This window comes from Chiloscyllium punctatum, chromosome 7 (genome assembly GCF_047496795.1).
Source record: "Chiloscyllium punctatum isolate Juve2018m chromosome 7, sChiPun1.3, whole genome shotgun sequence".
NCBI lineage: Eukaryota > Metazoa > Chordata > Chondrichthyes > Orectolobiformes > Hemiscylliidae > Chiloscyllium > Chiloscyllium punctatum.
This window is the reverse complement of record NC_092745.1, coordinates 94,356,356-94,379,775: the sequence shown is the minus strand read 5'-3', so window position 1 is coordinate 94,379,775 and position 23,420 is coordinate 94,356,356. Positions and strand designations below refer to the sequence as shown.

The 23,420-nt window shown below is 40.8% G+C and overlaps 1 long non-coding RNA gene across 2 annotated transcripts in view; it reads left to right on the top strand.

Moving 5' to 3' along the window:
• Window positions 1-4,063: 4,063 nt before the first annotated feature.
• Window positions 4,064-23,420, top strand: part of LOC140479473 (uncharacterized) — a 35,193-nt gene continuing 15,836 nt past the window's right edge. Inside the window, exons 1-2 of one of the 2 annotated variants that reach the window (XR_011961053.1) lie at window positions 4,064-4,171; window positions 4,312-4,387. This is a non-coding gene — a long non-coding RNA (uncharacterized lncRNA). Of the gene's footprint in view, window positions 4,172-4,308; window positions 4,388-23,420 lie in introns of both variants that reach the window. The other variant, XR_011961054.1, reaches the window with a different exon arrangement.

Sequence of the window (23,420 nt, the reverse complement as noted above, 5' to 3'; positions counted from 1 at the left end):
ACCTTATAATAGGGTGGTGTCACGCAGTCCATATGTAATAAATGGGTGTGACTGTTAAATGATGACTGCAGGAGGAATAGTGTCAAAGCACTGAGAATTGTCAGATAGACACAAGTGCTTCATGCAATATTATAAACTTTGTAGATCTGTGTGAAGTGGCTGAAGAAGATGACACAAAAGTGAAGGCTTCAAAGTAAGAAATCACATGGTGAAAGGATAATCATATAACGAGAGCAAATGAAGGTCTGGAGTTCCACATAGTACAAGTCAAAATCCATTCATCTTAGATGAGGCAGGTCTTAAACTTGGACAAGAAACCCTAAAAATGATTGTTGAAAAGATCCTAGAAGATTACAAAATGTTTTTTACCATCTCAGCATCTGGTTTGGGAAGTTCCAGCTGCCTCAAGTCCAGCTGGAAAGACAAACTAGAAGAACAGTAAAAGAAAGGGATTATCATGAAAATCGTACATACTGAGTTAGCAATACTCACTAACACTCAACACTGGAGCCCCTCAGGGGTGCGTACTCAGCCCCCTACTGTACTCACTGTATATCCCTGACTGCATTGCCAAATACCAGACTAATGCCATTTACAAATTCACTGATGACACCACCATAGTCGAATCTCAAATGGTGACAAAACAGACTACAGGCGGGAGGTGGAAGACCTGGAAAAACAGTGCACTGAGAACAACCTAGCTCTCAATGCTGGCAAAACCAAGGAACTGATTGACTTTCAGCAGGATGTTACTCATGCCCCCCTGCACATTAATAGCACAGAGGTAGAACCAGTGGAGAGTGTCAAGCTCCACAACAAGCTTTCTTGGACTCCTCATATCGACACACTGGTTACAAAGGCCCAACAATGTCTCTTTTTCCTCAGGCAGCTGAGGAAATTTGGCATGACAGCAAGTACCTTTGCCAATTTTTATGGGTGCACAATTGAGAGCATTCTGTCTGGATGTATCACTACCTGGTATAGCAATTGTACCATTCAAGATCAGAGACGGTTACAGAGAGTGGTGAACTCAGCCGGGCAATCACAAAGGCCAACCTCCCATCTATGGAATCCATCTACCAAGCCCACTGTCAAGGAAAGGCTGCCAGCATTCTCATAGATCCAACCCACTCTGGCAATGTTTTTCTAAAACCTCTACCATTGGGAAGAAGGTACAGAAGTTTGAACACACGCACCAACTGGTTTCGAAACAGTTTCTACCGTACTGTTATTAGAATACTTAGTGGACTCACAAACTTTTAACACTCGCCTGTACCTGTGTTTTTGTTTTTGCCGCTGTTTACCTATTATTTTCTTACGTATGCTAGTTAACTCTGTGATCTGCCTGTATTGCTCGTAAGACAAAGCTTTTCACAGTGCCTCGTACACGTGACAAAAAATCCAATCCCATCCAATCCAATCCAATCCAATCCAATCATCTGGAGAAAATTCATAGTTCCAGAGGAATGTATGATAGGTTTGATGAAATCTCATGCCACCAATTGAAAATATTTTGCCACAATTTGCCAAGGCAAAAGTCTTTTCCACCCTTGACCCGAGCAGTGCTTGCTGGCAAGAGAGGTTGGATGAAAACAACAATTTTCCAATTACATCCTGGATCCTATTCACGAGATTCAGGTTCTGCATTTCATTTGGCATTTCCACTGCTCCAGAAGAAAATCAATTCGAGTAGCATGAGATAATCAATGCCCCTATTCTTGATGAAGGGCTTTTGCCCAAAATGTCAATTTTCCTGCTCCTTGGATGCTGCTGATCTGTTTCCAACACCACTCTAATTTAAACACTGGTTTCCAGCATCTGCAGTCCTCACTTTTGCCTGAGATAATCAATGCTCTTCCCAGAGTGGAACCTTTTGTGCATGATCTGTTGGACTATGGATATGGAAACACAATGGAAGAAGCTATCATGGATCACAATCCAAATCTAGTGTGACTGCTAGAGATAACTTACGAATTAACGATGCCTGAAGTGATGTACATTCAAATTCGTTATTAGATTAGATTACATTACATTACAGTGTGGAAACAGGCCCTTCGGCCCAACTAGTCCACACTGACCCGCCGAAGCGCAACCCACCCATACCCTACATTTACCCCTTACCAAACACTACGGGCAATTTAGCATGGCCAATTCACCTGGCCTGCACATCTTTGGACTGTGGGAGGAAACTGGAGCACCCGGAGGAAACCCGCACAGACATGGGGAGAACGTGCAAACTCCACACAGTCGCCTGAGGCGGGAATTGAACCCGGGTCTCTGGCGCTGTGAGGCAGCAGTGCTAACCACTGTGCCACCGTGCCACCCACAAAGGGTGCATAGGGTATGCACTGATAGTGAAAGGTTATGCCTGAATCCAGACTAGTTGGGAACAGGTCAGAGAGGCAGCAATCAACATATGTGAAAGAAGTGCAAAGATTTGTTGAATTTATGAACCATCCAGAAGAGTTCTTGCTTTACTTGGCATCAGAGTGTAAACCTCTAAGCAAGCTAATTGTTAAGAATGTGCAGTGGTTTGGAGTACAGAACAGGAAGCAGCTTCCATTAGAAAGAAGCTTGTGATACCAACTCCAATGCTGAAGTCCTACAATGTCAAAAATGAAATCATGTTGCATGAGAATACTAGCAAGACAGCAATGCTTCAGTAACAAAGACAATCAGTTACATTTGCTTTGAGGGCACTGATACAAATTGTACTATCCTATGCTCAGATAGAGATAGTATGCCCACTATTGTCTTTATTTCTAAGCATTTTATATTTGTTTTGAAGAGATAAAATGACTATTCAGTCTGACCACAGCCACTTTTAAAATCACTTAAAAGGTCTTCCTCAAACATTCCTATCCATTGCCAAGCATGAGCTGGAGCTGACATACAAACAAGGGAAACAGATGGACATTGCTGACATGCTGTTGGGAGCAGCAGTCCCTATTAGGAAAATTGAAAATAACTTGAGTCAATATTCCTTAGGTGATTGGAAAAGAAATGATAAAGTGTATTCTTGCAAGTCTTTGAGAAAGTTAATCTAGCCTGAAGAGGTCAAGAGAAGTGCTCTGCTAGCCAAACATGAGCAATGAAATGAAGGACGATATTAGTGAGTGAAGTGCTTATAATAAATACTAAACTAAGATAGCTAAAGAGTCATTTATAATGCATAATAACCCAAATAGATCATCAATGCAACTTGGAGAACATCTATTCTCATGCATGGAAGCTGATTATTTAGTCTCTGTTAAGTTCTAGTTTGACTAATAGCAGTAAGACCCTCTTTTTTTCAGTGACTACCAGTCATATTGTAGAATGCCTGAAAGCACTGTTCAGTTGTTATGTCATTCCGGACACTATGATAAGGTACAACGGCACTCAGTTCATGAAAGATGAATTCAGCCATTTCCTAAGGTTTGGGAAATTCTCCACACTATCCCTGGTCAACTGGAAAGGCTAAGATGGCAGTAAAAATTGCCAACGGGATCATAAAAGAGTTGAGTAAATCTGTCACATACTACTATAAGGCAATTCTTAGTGGAGAAATATGCTGAATAAAGGCACAAAAAGTTGTCCAGTCCTAAGTTCAATGTCAGAAATCACCCAAACCAGAAGTAGACAATGACATGAATTACAAAATCAAGGTGAAATGACAGCTAAATTTCCCTGTAATAAAACTGCAAAATCATTCCCTTTAATAAAACTGGTGAGTTAGTTGTCAGAGGGCAAGCATTTGATACTCTCAACAAGAATCAGCTAACATTTTAACTTGGGGCCTGTGCTATGTAGCTGTCACATTGATTGTCTGGGTGAATGTGAATGATCAGATATATAATTTCAATGGCAGACATCTATGTACACCTGAAGAAGCTGTACTCATTAATCAGGGAGAAATGATTGCAGAACACCATTATTCCCAGCTGTCCACCATTCCCCTGTAAAGGAAATGGATCTGCAGTAGCAGTTACCATGTCAACAGCATTTGCCATGGGAACGATATTCCCTGGGAACATCACCTCAGGAACGAGCAGACACAAAGAACAATGTCAACCTATACTATTAGGAGATGTGCAAGATTTAAAGATTATGTATAAATAACGTGAATGCACAGAGACTATAACTAATACAGTCTTACTGATGAATGAATGATAAGTTCCTTGGTCACCATGTATGTTGAGTAACGTGCAATCAAAAATGATTATGCATGCAATTTGTTTTGAGGAGAATGATGGTTGGAGAAATGCAGTTGTGCTTTTTATACTGGTTGACTTTCCATAGTCATGTGATTCCATCTCTCCTTGGTAGCAGGTCAGGCAGCATTCAAGGAGCAAGAGAATCGATGTTTCGGGCATGAGCCCTTCTTCTTGGTGAGGCCACCTTTGAGGTATGTGTACAGTTCTTGTCACCCTACTATAGGAAGGATATTATTAAGTTGGAAAGGGTGCGGAAAAGATTTACAAGGATGTTTCTGGGACTGGAGGATTATAGTTATAAGGAGAGGCAGGATGGATTGGGACTTTTTCACTGGAGCGTAGGAAATTGAGGTTTATAATATCATGAGGTGCATTAATAAGGTGAATAGCAAAGGTCTTTTCCCTGGTGTGGGGAGTTCAAAACTAGAGAGCATATTTTTAATGTGAGAGGAGAAACATTTAAAAGGGACCTGATGGGTAACATTTTCACACAGGGTGGTTCATCTGTGGAATGAACTGCCAGAGGAAGTGGTAAATGCAGGTACAGGTATAACATTTAAAAGATGTTTGGACGGGTACATAAATAGGAAAGTTTTGGAGGGATATGGGCCTAATGCAGGCAAACGGGACTAGTTTAGATTGGGAAATTTGGTCGGCATGGATAAGTTGGACTGAAGGGTCTGTTTCCGTGCTGTATGACTCACTCACTCTATTTTTATTGACATATGAAGTTTATTGCTTCTGTTAACTCTGCTGGCTATGCTACTGTGCACAATAAACTTGGAACAGATTATAGCAGACACAGAACAGCCACTCTTTATCATTTAGGTTCATTTGTACTAACACCAGTGTGTAATTACCTAGCTTTGAACTCTGACTAGTTTAGAAGCAGTGCGATATGCAGTTAATTGGCAGATTCTGTTCCATCTTCCCTATTCTTCACATTCTCCACATTATATTTGAAGCCAAAGTGAGCGTTGCTTATATCTTCCATTTTCTCCCTTGATCCCCCTGCTCTTTGTGAAGGTAGCAACATGTGTGTGTAGAAATGTTGTCAATAACCACAGTAACCACTTGTCTAGGTTTCCTACCAGTAGTTAGGATTAAGAGTAACAAAATATCAGGTAAAATACATTGTTGGTTTGCATGTTTATTTAAAATCAAGAATAGATGTAAATGATGTTTTCAGGATGGAAAGAGATAGTGAGTTGAACAGAAACAGAAGCTGCTGGAAAAGCTCAGTTGGTCTGGCAGCTTCCGTAGAGAGAAATCAGAGCTAATGTTCCGGGTTGAGTGACCCTTCCTCAGGATTCTGTTTTTTGTTTCTGATTTACAGCATCTGCAGTTTTTTTTTCAGTTTTTACTTAGTGAAGAGAACACATTTTGAATTTAGTGAATAGAAAACATCTGTTTGGGTGCTTTCTATTCACTCAGTGTGTACTAGCTGCTCTTGCAGAGCATTGATTGTGGATATTCTGTGGTTGTGAAAGTAAGCAACTAACCTGGCCTTCCTTTAAAGTCCACTGACTTATACTTTCCACATGGAGGCCCGCATCTCAATAGAAAAACTTTAATATCACTTGGAGACTAATTAGTCTCACTGTTGGTTGTGTCTATAGATTTGCAATTGCACAGCTCCTTCCAATGAGAAGAGTTGTCTGACATTCTTAAACAACCTTCTATCTCATAAGATGATGGTTCGTAACTTGATGGCCATCTCAATAAAAATTTACCTGAATCAGATAAGCTGTGCATTTTTCACCCCACCCACTTTGACTTTTCACTGAAAAATAGCAGAATCTGGCAGCCATTTTGATTCCATCTGATTCTCCCAGGTGGGTGAGGTCGCATTTGGCCACAAGTTCCAAAAACAGTACCTCATTTTATTTTACTTACTTGTTTTTTGTAGCTCGTGTGTAATTCACAGGGTGACATGTGGTACATGCAGGATTTTTGAATATGTGCAAATTTATGTAATAAGCCATGTGTCCAAGTTTACAAAATGGTATGAAATGAAAGGCATGAAATATCAAGCAATACAGCAAGATTTACAAAAATACAGATTTCTTAAATTTAACTTTTTTTAAAAATCAATTTTCTCAGAGATGTTATTACGCATCTCAGGTTTCTACCATTACAAGAGCTCTCGAATTCAGATGTTTTCAGTTACTGAGCTAAAAATTGGCAGATGAAATTTATTGTGGATATTTATGAAATAATTAGTGTGCAGCAAGGTACTAGTGACACATATCAGAACATTAGTGCAATGGATTAGCAGCATAACTAACAAATAAGCTATTCAATTTCATTATCTGACTAATAGCACAAACCTAAGGAACTTATATTTTTGCTTTTCATGACATGGGCTGACCCATCGAGAATTATGCATGGTGTTTGGTATCTTATCTTAGGAAGAATATTCCTCATGTAGGAAGGGTGTATTGACAGAGAATAAAAACAATTTTGATTGCAACACTAAAGGATAAGCATGAAGTTCTAATCAATTCAACTGAACTCAATTGATTGCAACCTGGGAGGTCTGTCAGCAGTATAGCCTCTGGAGAAACTTGGTATCACAGCAACTTCTAGATTTTCATGTTTTTCTGTGTATGTCTGGCCACCCACAAGTTACAGTCAACTTCAAATATATAAAACAATGATTCCTAAAAATTTTGCTCTTTGTTCAACTTAAAAGCCAGGCCATTCATTGGTGCTTCTAATTTATTTTTCAGTGTTTCCAGATCTATGCAATATTTTAGTCATGGATTTACATCAATAGTAAGGATTAATTTTTCTGTCAAGTTAGCATTTCCAGATTATATCACAATACAGTTTTCGTACTGTGATGGTAGTTGGTAGTAACTAGTCTCATGTTTAAAAAGTACATTAGGACAATTTAACACGGGTAAATTAATTTCAGTTGTAGTATCTGATGAAATACTTAATATTCAGGTTTCTAGTCTTCACATGGTTGTCAGGAAAGCCACTAATTTACGAGATTCAGAATCTTTTTGAATACTGGGTGGATTTGTTAATAATTATTTAATGCATTTAATTGTTTAAATGCAAAATATGATTTAAGTAGTTGAGTATAGTTGCAGAGTGCTAACTCTGAAAAGGAATCATATAGGCAGTGGATGCTTACATATCTCTGTCCATTTCATGATGTGCCGGGTGTTTGCCTCTGCACCAGGAAATCCAAGAGTCTTCTCCTGAGCATAATTCACAAAGGGCTTAGGCTTACCAGGCGAAAACACATTGTTCTCATCATAAAAGCCCATCACTGATGCATGATGTTCCAACCCACAAGCATTCACATAGGCCCATAAGTGCTTGATAAACATATTTTAAAATTGTTAGTGGCAATTTTTTAGACCTCGATCTGGATGCTTTCTTGGATTTCCCGAATCCTGGTCTCTTCCTAATCAATCCCTTTGTCCTCCGTTGCTGAATTCTAAACTGCTCCCACTCCTCAGGTCTGTTGCTTTTTCTGTCAATTTATACGTCTCTTCTCTGGAACTAATGTTTTCTCTAACTCCCCTTGTAAACATGGTTTGGCCACCTTTCTCATTTACTTTTACATCAAACAGGAATGAACAATGTTCACCAATGTGTTTTTTTAAATGTTTGTCATTGCCTTTCCACCATTATTCCTTTAAGAAACATTCCCGGTCTATCATAGCCAACTCATGCCTCATATTATCGTAGAGTCATAGAGTCCTACAGCACAGAGACACACCATTTGGTCCAAACTGGTCCATGCTGAACAAAATGTCCATCCACGTCAACCCCAATTCCCTGCATTTGGCCCATAGCATTCTAAACCTTTCCTATCCATTTATTTGTCCAAATGCCTTTATTTAGATTCAGGACCCTAGTCACAAAATCACATATATCACTCTTCACCTTGATGAAGACTTTGATCATGTTACAGTTGCTCATCCTCAAGAAGACTTGCACAGCTAGATTGCTAATTAGTTCTTTCTCAGTACACAATACCCAGTTAGGATAGCATGTTCCCTATTTGGCTCCTCAATATATTGGTCCAGAAATTGTGTTCGGTAGTATAATGGTGAGTTTCCCTGCCTGTCACGCAGGAGACCGGGGTTCAATTCTCCACCGGGGAGGGCTGAGTGCTTTGGGGTATCATGTTTTGTGTGGCCCCAGTGGCTGAATGGATAAGACACTGGGCTCCTAAGCCAGGGATTGTGGGTTCAAGTCCCATCTGGGGTGTCTGACTCTTTGTGGCTTGTCCTATATCGACTTTATTTCTAATCTACTTTGGGGCGGCACGTTGGCTCAGTGGTTAGCACTGGTGCCTCACAGCGCCAGGGACCCAGGGTCAATTCCAGCCTCGGGTGACTGTGTGGAGTTTGCACGTTCTCCCCGTGTCTGCGTGGGTTTCCTCCAGGTGCTCCGGTTTCCTCCCGTAGTCAAAAGATGTGCAAGTCAGGTGAATTGGCCATGCTAAATTGCCCATAGAGTTAAATGCATTAGTCAGAGGGAAATGGGTCTGGGCTACTCTTCAGAGGGTCAGTGTGGACTAGTTGGGCCAAAGGGCCTGTTTCCACACTGTAGGGGGATATAATCTGATCAAAACCATCCTAGGAATATCTTCCCTGCAATATTGTTATGAATTTGGTTTGCCTGATTTATATACAGTTTAAAGTCACCCATAATTACAGATATCCCTTTATTGCATGCATCTCTAATTTCCTGTTAATACCTTTCCCAAATTCACCCCTATAGTTAGGGTTCTGCATACTTACCTCAATTTTTTTTGTCCTCTTGGTGTTTCTTGGCTCTACCTCTACAGATTCCATATCACCAGACCCAATTTCCTTCCTCACTATTGTGTTAACTTCCTCTTTAACCAGCAATGCAATTCCACCACCTTTTTTCATTTCTATCTGTCCTTCCAAAATAAAGAATATTCTTGGATGTTCTGCTCCTATTCCTTGTCACCCTACAGCTATGTCTCAATAATCCTGATTCTATCATCCCTATTTTCATTTACTTGTGTGATTAATTCGTTCCCTTTAATGCAAATGCTTCACACATTAAGTTACAAAGACTTTAGGGTCCTTATTCCCTTTTCCTCATCACTATTAAATATAGTCCTTGCAAACTATAAACTACAAAATAAAAACAAAAAGGAAAAATATCTCTCCGCCTCTGCACTGAATTCCAACTGTGCTCCAAATTCCAGGAAACACATATTCATTCTGGCTGTGTGTCACTCAGGATGTGCTCTCTCCCATTTGCTCTGAGTAGTGAATTAAGTTGGCAATCTTAAAAAAGGAAAAGAAAAAATGAAGTTTCACATGCACCTAAACGTGGAGGTGGGGAAACATGGTTATGAACACAGGGCAGGAGAGAGAAAATTGAAAAGGATTAAATAGTTTTTTTAAGTACTTAAGTACAGAATAGCCAAGGGATACCATTGATCAATGTCCTTGCTCTTAACATAGAGTCCAAGATTCCAAAGTCGGAGTTAACAGTCTGGAATTCCTTTGTGAGGGTGGCTGACTGGCTAGGCAGCAAATCAGGAGATGTGCACAATTTATTTTCTTCAAGAATCTGCTTCAATGTCTTCTAAGAAATATTGTTTCTGTTTGACTGCTGGGGACTGGGGATAATGGAGAAGAGGAAATGTTGATTACATGTAGAGAGCACAAATATAGGTTGTTGGCTGCTTTTTAAGTTTTTTTTTTATCACCCAGAGTTGGAGGTTTTGATATCATCACTTAATGTTGTAAGGAGCATTGATGAGCCCTGGCGTGGCCACTAGTTCAAAATTATATGGTTAAATCACAGCATGATTCAGTATTCTGGGAGTCATGTGGTGAAGTCTCTGACAGTGGTTGGAGGGAGGAATGAAGTAGACGAAGGCTTGCATGAAAGATAACCTCTGAGTTGGACCATAGATAATTAGTTAAATGAAAAGGTATTAACCCTGCCTTACAGGATAGAGGTAGCTTGCAATGCTATTGTATAAGCTTTTTTTCTAAAAGGTACTTTGGTATTGTGACTGGATTAGTATTTCAGATTTGGTATTGGATTTGGTATTGGATTAGTATTTCAGTCCTTTTAGGTGATACCTGAGGCATTGATTATCCAGCTCTCTTTGACTTCTGAGATAAATAATAAACGCTGGCCAAGTTGGCAATGTCCATGTCCCACAAGTGAATTTTAAAAAAAGCTTCTGGAAGATTACTTGCCAATCGCATGAATCTTGCAGGAACCTTTACACAAATGTGCTTCAACGAAGGGGATAGAAGTATTTGAGATGAATGTGACCTCCAGCTGGGTAGAAATAGAATAATGTATATTCTGACAGCTGCTATAGCCTGATAGCATGTTGAAAGATTGCTTCCTGCTGTGCATTTGTGCCATTATAATTGAAGTGGTTCAATGGTCATACTAAAATATTACAAACTTTTAGTAGATTATTTGCAAGGTATTTCTGGGTCAATTTAAATTTTTTTTTTGTGCTCACCCTATCTGGCACCTCTGCCATCTTTTTTGCTATTGGCATTTTTGACATTATCTTCCTTAGTAAATAACAGTGCAAAGTATTCATCAAGTATTTAAAGTTTATCCGACATCCTGAAGTAGATAACATCCCTTAGTTCCTAATGGGACCAATCCTGTACCCCAATACTTTCTAACTATTAAAGGCCTGTACTGCACTGTAATGTTCTATGACAATTTAAGATTTTTTGGCTACCTTTAAATGTTAATTGTCATTCTTCTCTAGCATTCTTTGTTTCCAGTATTAGTTTCCTCTCTACATCCCTAATAACTTATTGTATTTTGGTAGATTTGTTTCTTGAGGAATTCACTTGAAATGCATTTTGACCCCATCTTTTTGGTCTTCTTTCATTATATTTTCTAAACCCTTGTCATCAGGGTTTTTCAGGGATCTGGGGAGTTCATTCAACCAGTATTGAATCTTCATGGGTCTTATGTATTACTAGAACCTGTCAGGACACAAATCCTTACACAAGATTAGATAATTTAAAAAATTATCTTTTCTTCTTAGAAAGGCTGTGAGGGCTTCGTCAAAGTTGCAACAAAGATTTGAGATTTGTTCCAGGGACTTCAATAATGTGGCTAGATTGGAGAAGCTGGGAATATTCTGTTTAGAGATTAGAAGATGGAGAGGTATTCAAATTAAGAGAGGTATGGACAGAGTAAGTGAGGAGAAACATACCGTAGGTGGAAGATTTGAGAACTTGAGGGCATAAATTTAAAAAGTGTTGTGGAAAAATCAAAGTCAACAATCTTTTCAACACAGTAAGTAGCTGCAATCTGGATTCACAGCCTGAGAGTGTGGTTGTGGCCAAATTGTTTGTGGCTTTCAAAAGGAAATTGAATAATTATCTGGAGAAAACAAAAAGAAAGCAGAGCCACCAGACACTCTTTTGGGAGAGTGTCAGCACTGACTCAACAGGCTGATGGCCTCCTGCTGTGCTGTAACCACGATGATTTTATTTCATTTCCTATATAAAGAAATCTAATTCTTGAACCCATTATGGAACTCAGGAAGAACATTTCCAACATGGTAAAAAAGCCAATTGATGGATGAATCATATTAAGTTTCTCAATACCAGTCCCTAGAGGGTCAGGGTTAGGGATATTTAAAGTGCAAGTGGAAAATTGAAAAGATAGGAAAGAGAATGCGTGCGAAAGCATTGGGAGGTAGGATAAAGGAAATCTCAGAAAGTTTATTTGAATGTACAAACAGAATAATCTGCAAAAGAGTAGATCTCAATAGAGATGATTGAGTTAATCGATGTGTGGACCCAGAAGGCCAGAGCACTGTCCTTAATGAATACGTTGCAATGGCCTTTGCAGTAGAAAAGGACAACCCATCTGCAGACATTAGGGTGGAAGACTATGAAATATTAGAAGAAATTAACATCTATAGAGAGGAAGGATCTAAAGAAGAGTCATTGGACGTGAAATGTTAACGGCGTTTTCTCTTCGTGGATGCTGCCACACCTGTCAAGTTTCTCCAGCAATTTCTGTTTTTCCTTTTTATAGAGAGAGGAGGTACCAGATGGCTAAGCAACCTTAAAAGTGGACAAATCTGCCTGCCTGGATGAGATTATCCCAAGCTGTTGTGATATGGAGCTACATGGAGCTGTCAGGGGCCCTGGCAGTAATTTTAAAAACATCTCTGGCCACAGATGAGGTGCCAGAAGACTAGAGGACTGCTAATGTTCCATTTTTAAAAAGGACGAAGGAATAGACCAAGTAATTACAGGCCAGTCAGTAAATTCTCAGTGGTGTGGAAGTTATTGGAAAGAATTCTAAAGGACAGAATACATCTGAACTTGGAGAAGCAGAGATTAACCAGGGATAGTCAGCACTGTTTCCATAGTCTGCATTGATCTGTAAAGGGAAGGTCATGTTTGCAGTCTGTGTTGTACATCAATGGTTTGCATTCAAATGTAGGGGGTATGATGAAGAAGTTCACAGATGATTTAAACGTTGGTAGGTTGGTAAGTAGAGAGGAATATTGCAGTAAATACAGGAAGGTTTCAATAGATCGGTCAGCTGAGCAGAGCAATGGCAAATGGAATTCAACCTGGTCAGGGGGAAGTGCGGTACATCATTTAGGGATGGCTAACAAAGCAAAGGATTGCACTATAAATGATAGGGCTTTGGAAAGTATTGAATATTAGAGGGGCTTTGGTGTGTGTTTCCACAGATCTCTGAAGATAGCAAGGCACGTGGTTAATAAGTCATTAAGAAGCTGTATAGGATACTTGCGTTTACAATCAAGGCATAGAATACAAGAGCAGGTGATGCCAGAACTGTATAAATGTTCTCATGTCATTACATATTTTAATAACATATATTGCTTCATATTATTCTATTAACGTGTGTTAATATATCACTACTCCAGACACACAGGAAATCAGTATTGTGCCTCATCTTTTTAACATCATAAGACACCAGATATGGCCTTCCACTGAAAATATTCTGTATGCAGTCCTGGTCACTATGTTATAGGAAGGAAGTGATTGCTCCAGAGAGAGTGCAGAGGAGATTTACAAGGAAGGTTGCCTGGGCTAGAGGGCCTGAGCTATGAGGGAATATTGGATAGCTTGGGATTGTTTTCCTTGGAGCAGCAAAGATTTAGAAAGACCCTGATGGAAATGTATAATATTATGAGGAGAGTGGATAAGCTTTTTTCAGAAGTAGAGGGATCAATAATAGGGAGCATAGATTTAAGGTAAGAGATAGAAGGCTCAAAGGAGACATGAGGGTGGTAAGAGTCTCCAGCTCACTGCCTGAATGGGTGACTGAGTCAGAAACTCTTGTAACATTCAAATAATACATTGGCTTGTGTTGCCATAGCCTCCAGGCCGATATGCCATAAACAGAAAAGGGGATTAGTGTAGTCAGATTTTTTTTTGACTGACACAGACATGATGAGGTAAAAACAATGACTGCAGATGCTGAAAACCAAATACTGGATTAGTGGTGCTGGAAGAGCACAGCAGTTCAGGCAGCATCCAACGAGCAGCAAAATCGACGTTTCGGGCAAAAGCCCTTCATCAGGAATAAAGGCAGTGAGCCTGAAGCGTGGAGAGATAAGCTAGAGGAGGGTGGGGGTGGGGAGAGAGTAGCATAGAGTACAATGGGTGAGTGGGGGAGGAGATGAAGGTGATAGGTCAAGGAGGAGAGGGTGGCGTGGATAGGTGGAAAAGAAGATAGGCAGGTCGGACAAGTCAAGGAGACAGTGCTGAGCTGGAAGTTTGAAACTAGGATGAGGTGGTGGAAGGGGAAATGAGGAAGCTGTTGAAGTCCACATTGATGCCCTGGGGTTGAAGTGTTCCGAGGCGGAAGATGAGGCGTTCTTCCTCCAGGCGTCTGGTGGTGAGGGAGTGGCGGTGAAGGAGGCCCAGGACCTCCATGTCCTCGGCAGAGTGGGAGGGGGAGTTGAAATGTTGGGTCATGGGGCGGTTTGGTTGGTTGGTGCGGGTGTCCCGGAGATATTCCCTAAAGCGCTCTGCTAGGAGGTGCCCAGTCTCCCCAATGTAGAGGAGACCACATCGGGAGCAACGGATACAATAAATGATATTAGTGGATGTGCAAGTAAAACTTTGATGGATGTGGAAGGCTCCTTTAGGGCCTTGGATGGAGGTGAGGGAGGAGGTGTGGCTGCAGGTTTTACAGTTCCTGCGGTGGCAGGGGAAAGTGCCAGAATGGGAGGGTGGGTTGTAGGGGGGTGTGGACCTGACCAGGTAGTCACGGAGGGAACGGTCTTTGCGGAAGGCGGAAAGGGGTGGGGAAGGAAATATATCCCTGGTGGTGGGGTCTTTTTGGAGGTGGCGGAAATGTCGGCGGATGATTTGGTTTATGCGAAGGTTTGTAGGGTGGAAGGTGAGCACCAGGGGTGTTCTGTCCTTGTTATGGTTGGAGGGGTGGGGTCTGAGGGCGGAGGTGCGAGATGTGGACGAGGGCATCTTTAACCACGTGCGAAGGGAAATTGCGGTCTCTAAAGAAGGAGGCCATCTGGTGTGTTCTATGGTGGAACTGGTCCTCCTGGGAGCAGATACGGCAGAGGTGGAGAAATTGGGAATACGGGATGGCATTTTTGCAAGAGATAGGGTGGGAAGAGGTGTAATCCAGGTAGCTGTGGAGTCGGTGGGTTTGTAAAAAATGTCAGTGTCAAGTCGGTCGTCATTAATGGAGATGGAGAGGTCCAGGAAGGGGAGCGAGGTGTCAGAGATGGTGCAGGTAAATTTAAGGTCAGGGTGGAATGTGTTGGTGAAGTTGATGAATTGCTCAACCGCCTCGCGGGAGCACGAGGTGGCGCTAATGCAGTCATCAATGTAGCGGAGGAAGAGGTGGGGAGTGGTGCTGGTGTAATTATGGAAGATCAACTGTTCTACATAGCCAACAAAGAGACAGGCATAGCTGGGGCCCATACGTCTGCCCATGGCTACACCTTTGGTCTGGAGGAAGTGGGAGGATTCAAAGGAGAAATTGTTAAGGGTGAGGACCAGTTTGGCCAAACGAATGAGAGTGTCGGTGGAAGGGTACTGTTGGGGACGTCTGGAGAGGAAAAAAACGGAGGGCTTGGAGGCCCTGGTCATGGCGAATGGAGGTATAGTGGGATTGGATATCCATGGTGAAGATGAGGCGTTGGGGGCCGGGGAAACTGAAGTCTTGGAGGAGGTGGAGGGTGTGGGTGGTGTCTCGAACGTATGTGGGGAGTTCCTGGACTAGGGGGGATAGGACAGTGTCAAGGTAGATAGAGATGAGTTCAGTGGGGCAGAAGCATGCTGAGACAATAGGTCGGCCAGGGTGGTCAGGCTTGTGGACATTGGGAAGGAGGTAGAACCGGGCAGTACGGGGTTCCCGGACTATGAGGTTGGAAGCTGTGGGTGGGAGATCTCCTGAGGTGATGAGGTTCTGTATGGTCTGGGAGATGATGGTTTGGTGATGGGGGGTTAGGTCATGGTCGAGGGGGCAGTAGGAAGAGGTGTCCTCGAGTTGACATTTGGCTTCAGCGGTTTATAGGTCAGTGCGCCAGACTCCCACTGCACCCCCTTTATCCGCTGGCTTGATGGTGAGGTTGGGATTGGAGCAGAGGGATTGGAGGGCTGCGCGTTGTGAGGGTGAGAGGTTGGAGTGGGGGAGGGAGGTAGACAGGTTGAGGTGGTTAATGTCCCGGCGGCAGTTGGAAATGAAGAGGTCGAGGGCAGGTAATAGGCCAGCGCAGGGTGTCCAGGTGGATGCAGTGTGTTGGAGGTGGGCATATTAGCTCCTTCTGAGCTGTAAACATCCATGAGTATGAGTCTTTTCATACCTACTTAATTGTAATCAGGCTGAAGATACCCTTGACACATTGCAGATAGTTGCTAGTTTGTGTTGTGAGTAGAATGTAGTGCTCATAAATCAAATGAAAACAGAAGAGAACCGAGGTGAAATATGTGATGAAATATTAAATTAAAAATAATATTAATAATTTAAATTGCAGAGAGTAAAAACAATCTTGCTTACATAGTTACCAACAAAAATAACACTTGCTATACACTTGAGGGACAGAGAAGCCATGTTGTGATTTTACTGATGGACAAATATACCTGGGGCTTTGTTGTGTGGTTGGATGGTTTTAAAATGGCCTGTTTAGTAGGATGGAATCTGATAATGTGGAGATTTCCCTTACTCTTGGTTACTGAGTACGCTTTCGCTAATTTAGTTTCAAGGTCTTGAATATTTTCAATGAAAGGCCTGTATCTGGTGTTAAGATGTTAAAAGGATGAGACACACTACTGATTTCCTGTGTGTCTGGAGTAGTAATAGCTGTTTTACTGTATTAACACACATTATATTACGAAGCAATACATGTTTTTAAAATATGTAATGACATGAGAACATTAAAAATATTTATTCATCTGAATTCATCTGGCCTGAAGGCTTAGACAAAGAATTTACAACAGGAACTCCAGTAGATAGATACAATCATTGCAGAATAAAATATAAAGCTATTTTGATATTTTTCTATGTCTGAGTTTTCTGTCAGTAGACATAGTCATCTTGTGTACTGAATATACTACCAATAGCAAAGCTACTAGTTCTTATACCTCAAATGTTCATATTTCTGTTGGATCAGTCCCTAGGCTCTCACCATACCTTGCAGTGTCAGTCCCTGCTGATTGAGCCTCGTCATTTTCCATCTTTCTCTTTTTACCTTGACTATGTCCTTTTAAGATTTCACCCAAACTTCTTCCTGGGTGGAAGAGAAAATTCAGAACCTGAGGTGCATCTCTCACAAATTTGGCTCCTTTTCAATGACTCTGATCTTCTGGTCTTGTCATAAATTCTTGTACAATGATCCTAAAGTGTGAATCATTTGATGGAGAAGGATTGTGAGAAACATCAATTAACCCTGTTTCTCTAGAGTGCACCCATGCTGGAAGGATCCATGACTAGTAAATGGTATTATAGTCAAATGTGGCTCCTCATTGGGAACAGGGATGACTGAGGTTGTGTTTATTTTTGATCACACCCCCTACCCTTAAATAATTCTGATATTTACAGACATTTCTTCAAATACTAGACTCACAAGGTATGTATAACCGGGCTGTTGTTTATTTTTCTATTTTCTTGCTGTTCCCTCCTCCATCAAACTATTTTGAATTCTTGTAAAGTGGTTCTGTTACATCTTTTGCTTTTCTATGACTTCCCTGTATCATTCTTCATCCCTGAAGAGAGACAGCGATTGCCATAAAAAAAATTGATCTTAGAAAATTGAGAAGCTAACTAAAAACAAAGTTAACTACTGAAACCACACTACAGTAATTATGAAAATCTACAATGTTAAAATACCTGTTGTTACACAAAGTGTGTTATTTACATAAATTTTAATACTATTTCCTTTAGAGTTCAGAATTTGACATGTGGGTTTTAATCTTTATGAATGGGGTAGGGAGGGGGTGGAGGATCTTATAATTGTCAGTAGTTCGGGAGACACTTTTTAAAAAAACACCTTGTTTGAGGAAAGGAGTTCCTCAGAATTTATTTGCTTTGCTAGAGTTTCACAAGCAGACTGAGTAAACTGAGTAACATTAACAAGTTTTCAATTTGAAATATCAGGCATTTCTTCACAGTTTAAGGGAAAAAGCCACAGCTCTTGTTTTCAGTTTGCAGAGGTCCGAGTAGAAGTTAGATGTGTGAAACAGTTTCACCTGAAGAAAGGGGATAGTTTAGAACTGTTAAGAAATAGGTTATCTCAGGATGAGGATTTTAGTTTGAAAGTTTCATATCAGAAGTGTTTGGTTTAGAACTAGGAGAGGATAATTTGAAACTGAGAAAGTCTAAGCTCAATGTGTGATTCCTGGAAGAAGCCAGCAAGCTCTCAAGACTGGGACTAACATCGTTGTGTGTTTGGGGAAGGGGGTGGGAAGAGGTTTGGTGAAAGATTAAACTAATTTGGCAGCAGAATGGGAGGTGGAGGTACGGTAGGAGATGGTGCATAGACAAATAAAGAAGAGAAGCTAAATCAGTTTGGAAGGCAGAGTCTGCACAGTCAAATTACACAACTAGGAAGCATAGCAAGACTGTAAGGCCTTTAGTTTAATGAAAAGTATCTTGTGAGTACAGTAGATGAGTTAACAGTGTTGATTACAGCAAATGATATCATTGCTATCATAGAGATGCACTTGAGAGAGGGACAGGTTTAGCAACTCAAGATTCTGAGGTATAGTGTCTTCAGGTAAGACAGGGAGGGATGTGAAAGTGAAGGTAGTGTCATGATATTGATCAAGGAATTAATTACTGCCATAAGGAGCAATGATATTTTGGTAGGTTCTTCAATTGAGGCCATATGGGTAGAACTAAAAAAAATGAGGCCATCACTTTGTTGAGAATGTACTATGGACATTCAAACAGTCAGTGAGAGATAGAAGAACAGATATATATGCAAATCTCAGTATTTTTTTAAAAAAAGAATAATAATAGTGGGAGATTTGAATTTAGAGTTGAAGGGTTATACCGCATGGAAATAGACCCTTTGGTTCAACCAGTCTGTGCTGACCATAATCCCAAACTAAACTAGTCCCACCTACCTGCACTTGACCCATATCCCTCCAAATCTTTCCTGTTCATGTATTTATCCAAATGTCTTTTAAATGTTGTAACTATACCCACATCCACCACTTCCTCTGGAAGTTCATTCTACACACAAACCACTCAAAAATGTTGCCCCTCGTGTCCTTTTTAAATCTTTCTCCTCTCACCTTTGAAATCCCTCACCTTAGGAAAAAGACACCTGCCATTCACTTTACCTGTACCCCTTGTGATTTTAAAAACCTCTATAAGGCCACCCCTCAATACGTTCCAGTGAAAAATATCCCAGCCAATCCTTATAATTCAAACCTTCCATTCCTGGCAACCTGGATAGATCAAGTGCAGGCAGAATTTGTAAAATGTATCTGGGTGTGTTTCTTTAAACTTGCATACTTCAAACACTTTCCTAGCATTTTTCCCCAAACTTAGCTCCAGCACCTACAAAGATGGTGCTGGAACTAATTTTCAGGAACAAAGCCAGGAGAGTGGTAGAAGTGTCAGTGAGATAGCATTGGTAGTCATAGTCATAACCATCAGCAAGATTTAAGTCATCATAGAAAAGGAAAAAGATGAATTGTAAAGAAATTGTCTGATGTGCCAATTTAAATATGATAAGAAAGGATCTGTCAAAATGGACTGGTAGCATCTACTTGTAGGAAAATCTATTTCAGAGCAATGGGAACATTTCAAAAGGGGAATAGTGAGACTTCAGGCTCAACATGTTCCCTTCAGGGTGAAGGGTAGAACCGAATAGTGAAGAGAACCCTAGATGTTGAGGAAGGTACAGGATTGGATATGGAGGAGAAAAGCTACTGGTAGATGACCAGGGCTCAAAATGCCTGACGTTGTATAGAAAATGCAGTAGGTTACTCAAGGAAAAATTAGGAAAACAAAGAGGGTGCATGAAAAAAATCACCTGTGGGTAAAATAAAAGAAAATCCAAAGGTAGTTGTATGTTAAGTAGGGCCAAGAAGAAAAGGTGGGCAAGAATAGGGTCCAAAGTGTCAAACTGTTTGTGGAGGTGGAAGATGAAGTTGAGATTATGAATGAGTACTTTGCATTGATATTCACTATTGAGTAGGACGCATTTAGGCCGAGGTGAGATATAACCCAGGCTGATGGAGGTGAGGGAGGAGATTGTCGGGATCTGTTGTTAATTTTCAAATTCTCTCTGTCCACAAAAGACGTGCCAGCTGACAGGTGGACAGGTAATATAGTATCACTTTTCAAAATTGGTGGTTGGGATAAACCAGGGAACTATAAGCCAAGGAGTTTAACATCAGTGGTAGGGAAGCTTTTGGAAAACATTTTGAGGAGCAGAATACATTTCCACTTGAAAAGTCAAGAATTAATCATGGATAGTAAGCATGGTATTGCCAGAAGATATCAAGTCTGACACACTTGATTGAGTTTTATGAGAAGATGATTAGGTGTGTAGATGAGGGTAATGCTTTTGATGTAGTCTACATGGATCCCAGCAAAGCTACAAATGAAGTGTCCATGTGAGACTGGTCAAGTAGGTAAGAGTCCATGGGATCCAAGGTGATTTAGCAAATTGGATCCATAACTGCCTTAATGGCAAGAAGTAGAGGATGATGGTCAAGGGTTGTTTTTGTGAGTTGTTGACACTTCAAACAGTTTCTGTATTAAAAACACTTTACCCAAGCTCTCTTGCTGGTGAGATGGACAAAGGGACACAGAGTTCAGTTTGTGGTTCAACTCAATTTTGTTAACAAAATAGTTATTATTACATGTGAGCATTTCCCAAATTCCCACAATATTTACTTTCTACCTCGGTCTATCTGTCTGAGAAAGGATATTACCTGCAACAATTCATGCTTTTGAACTGGGCTATTGGACTCTCCTCCTCTCTGACATAGGGTTAGCTCTATTCCATGAATGTGGGTCTCACAGGTAAGGGCAGATCTTCTCCTGGATCTTCTTAGCTCACCTCATAAGTGTGGCAGTCACTCCTCCTTGAGGGGGTGCTTCCAGGTGTGTGTATCTATCCCTCCTTGCCCTGGAACCTTCCTGAATGTAATCTGGCCTTTGGACAATGGGGTTATACACTGTGTTCAAATCATCCAATGGGATTGCACCAACACCCTTCACTGTTGCCTTCAGGGAGGTGTAAAATGCACATTCTCAGACATTTGCTGGAAGCCTGATTGATATTGCTCAAATATACAACCATCAGGCTGGTTATAAATGGTTTCCCCTTGAACCTTTGTGACTTCTTTGGTTTCCACGTTCTCAGTAGCTGATAGCGGCTATATAATGTTGTATATAATTTGGCTAATTTTCTGTCAGGCTAGATTTTTCCGGCTGTGGGTCAATTTAAAATTTTGGGACAGAGTAGGTATGAGATCAAGACTCTCATTGATGGTGACAGAAGGCTACATGATGGCCTCTTGTGAGACATTGGGCTCAAGTACATTAATTTTAGTTGTTAGAAAGAGATTTCCAAACTAAAGTGGATTGATGCAAGTCACCAGTTGTCAGACTGTTTCACAAAAAAATTGCTTGCTCAATGAAATTCGAGAACCTTGAAAGTGGATGCCTGGCGAGTCATAAGAATGTTAGAAAAGTGATGAGAAAAAAAATCACTGATTAAACATGTTTTTGTTTTATGAAAGAAGGGGGAATATGGAAGATATATGAAATATTAAGTTTAAGTATCATTAGTCTTATTTTGGATTGTCACTCTGTCTTCAGAGTTATATTGTCTGTCCCTAGTTGCCATTGAAAAGGTGGTAGTGAGCTGCCTTCCTGAACTGCTGCAGTCCACTGCTCTGGGTTAGCACACAATGCCCTTAGGGAGGGAATTCCATGATTTTGATCCAGAGACAGTGAAGGAACAGAGACATATTTCCAAGTCAGGATGGTGAGTGGCTTGGAAGGGAACTTGAAGTTGGTGATGTTCCCATATCTCTGATTGCCTTGTCCTTCTAAATGGAAGTGGTCATGGGTTTGGAAGGAGCTGTCTGATGATCTTTGGTGAATTTCTGCAGTGGTCTTGTAGATAGTACACACTGCTTCTACTGAGCATCAGTGGTGGAGGGAATGGATGCTTGTGAATGCAGTGCTAATAAAGCAAGCTGCTTTGTCCTGGATTGTTCAGTGTTCAGCTTCTTTAGTGTTGTTAGGACTGCTGTCATCCAGGTAAGTGGTAAATGTTCTATTGCACTCCTGACTTGTGCCTTGTAGATGATGGACAGGTTTTCGAGAGTCAGGAGATGAGTTATTCACCACAGTGTTCCTAGCCTCTGACCTGCTCTTGCAGCCACTGCATTTATGTGGTGAGTTTCTGATCAATGATAACTCCCAGGGAGTAGAGGAATTCAGTAACGATAAAACCATTGAATGTCGAGGCGTGGTGGTTAGATTGTCTGTGCTTGGTGATATTCATAGCCTGGCATTTGTGTGGTGCAAATGTTACTTGTCAGCCCAAGTCTGGGATATTGTCCAGATCTTGTTGCATTTGGATATGGACTGCTTCAGTGTCTGAAGAGTCGTGAATGATGCTGAACATTGTCAATCATTGACGAACATTTGTACTTCTGACTTTATGGTGGAGGGAAGGTCAGTGATGAAGCAGATGAACACTGATCAGTAAGTTGGCAAATGCCATAAAATTTGGTGATTTAATAAATAGCAAGGAGGAAAGCCTTAGACTATAGGATGGACAGAACAGTGGTAAATGACATTTAGTCAGGAAAAGTATTGGGTATGTATTTTAGGAGACCTATCAAGGTGAGGGATTATGTGAATGGTAGGACTCTAAGAAGATCAAAAGGACCTTGGATCCTTTGCACGTTCAAAGATTCTTGAAGCTAACAGTACATGTGAATATGGTAGTTAAGAAGGAATATAAGATATTTGCCTTTATTAGTCAGGATAAGGGAGGTTATGAATGGAGCTGAAGGCCACAGCTGGAGTACTGTGCGCAGTTCTGGTTGCCATACTGTGGGAAGAATGTAATTGCACTTGAAAAGGTACAGAGGAGATTCACCAAGATGTCACTTGTGATGGGTGTTTCAGGTATGAAGAAAGACTGGGTAGGCTGGGAAGTTTTTCTTGGAGAAGAGTAAGCTGAGGAAGAACCCTGATTGAAGTTAACAACTTTATGTACGACATAGATAAAATAGATAGAAAGAGTTTTTTTTACTCTTATTAGAGGAATTCATAACCAAGGGTTATCGATTTAAGGTAAAGAGCAGGAACTTTAGAGGGGATTTAAGAATTGTTTTTCACCATTGGTATCATGACTCACTGACTAAAGAAGTGATAAAGGTGGGAACCATCCAACACTTAATTTAGATGAACACTTGAAACACTATAACAAGGCTGCAGGCCATATTCTGGAAATTAGAACTAGGATAGATGTGGGTTGCTGATTGGCACAATGGATCTGAAGAGCCTCTTTATGTGCTATAATATTCATGACTATGAAATCTTTCAAATTGTGCTAAATATAAATAGCTCAGGTATTGTACTTTATTTTCACTTCTTTTGTGATTCAATGACATAAATTTTATTTGGCCTTCAAGAGTAGGTTGGCGAGGGTTTTGGAAGCTGAAAATAGCATTGGAATGCAAGGGATGGCAGTTGTTGGAGGACAGCCATCTT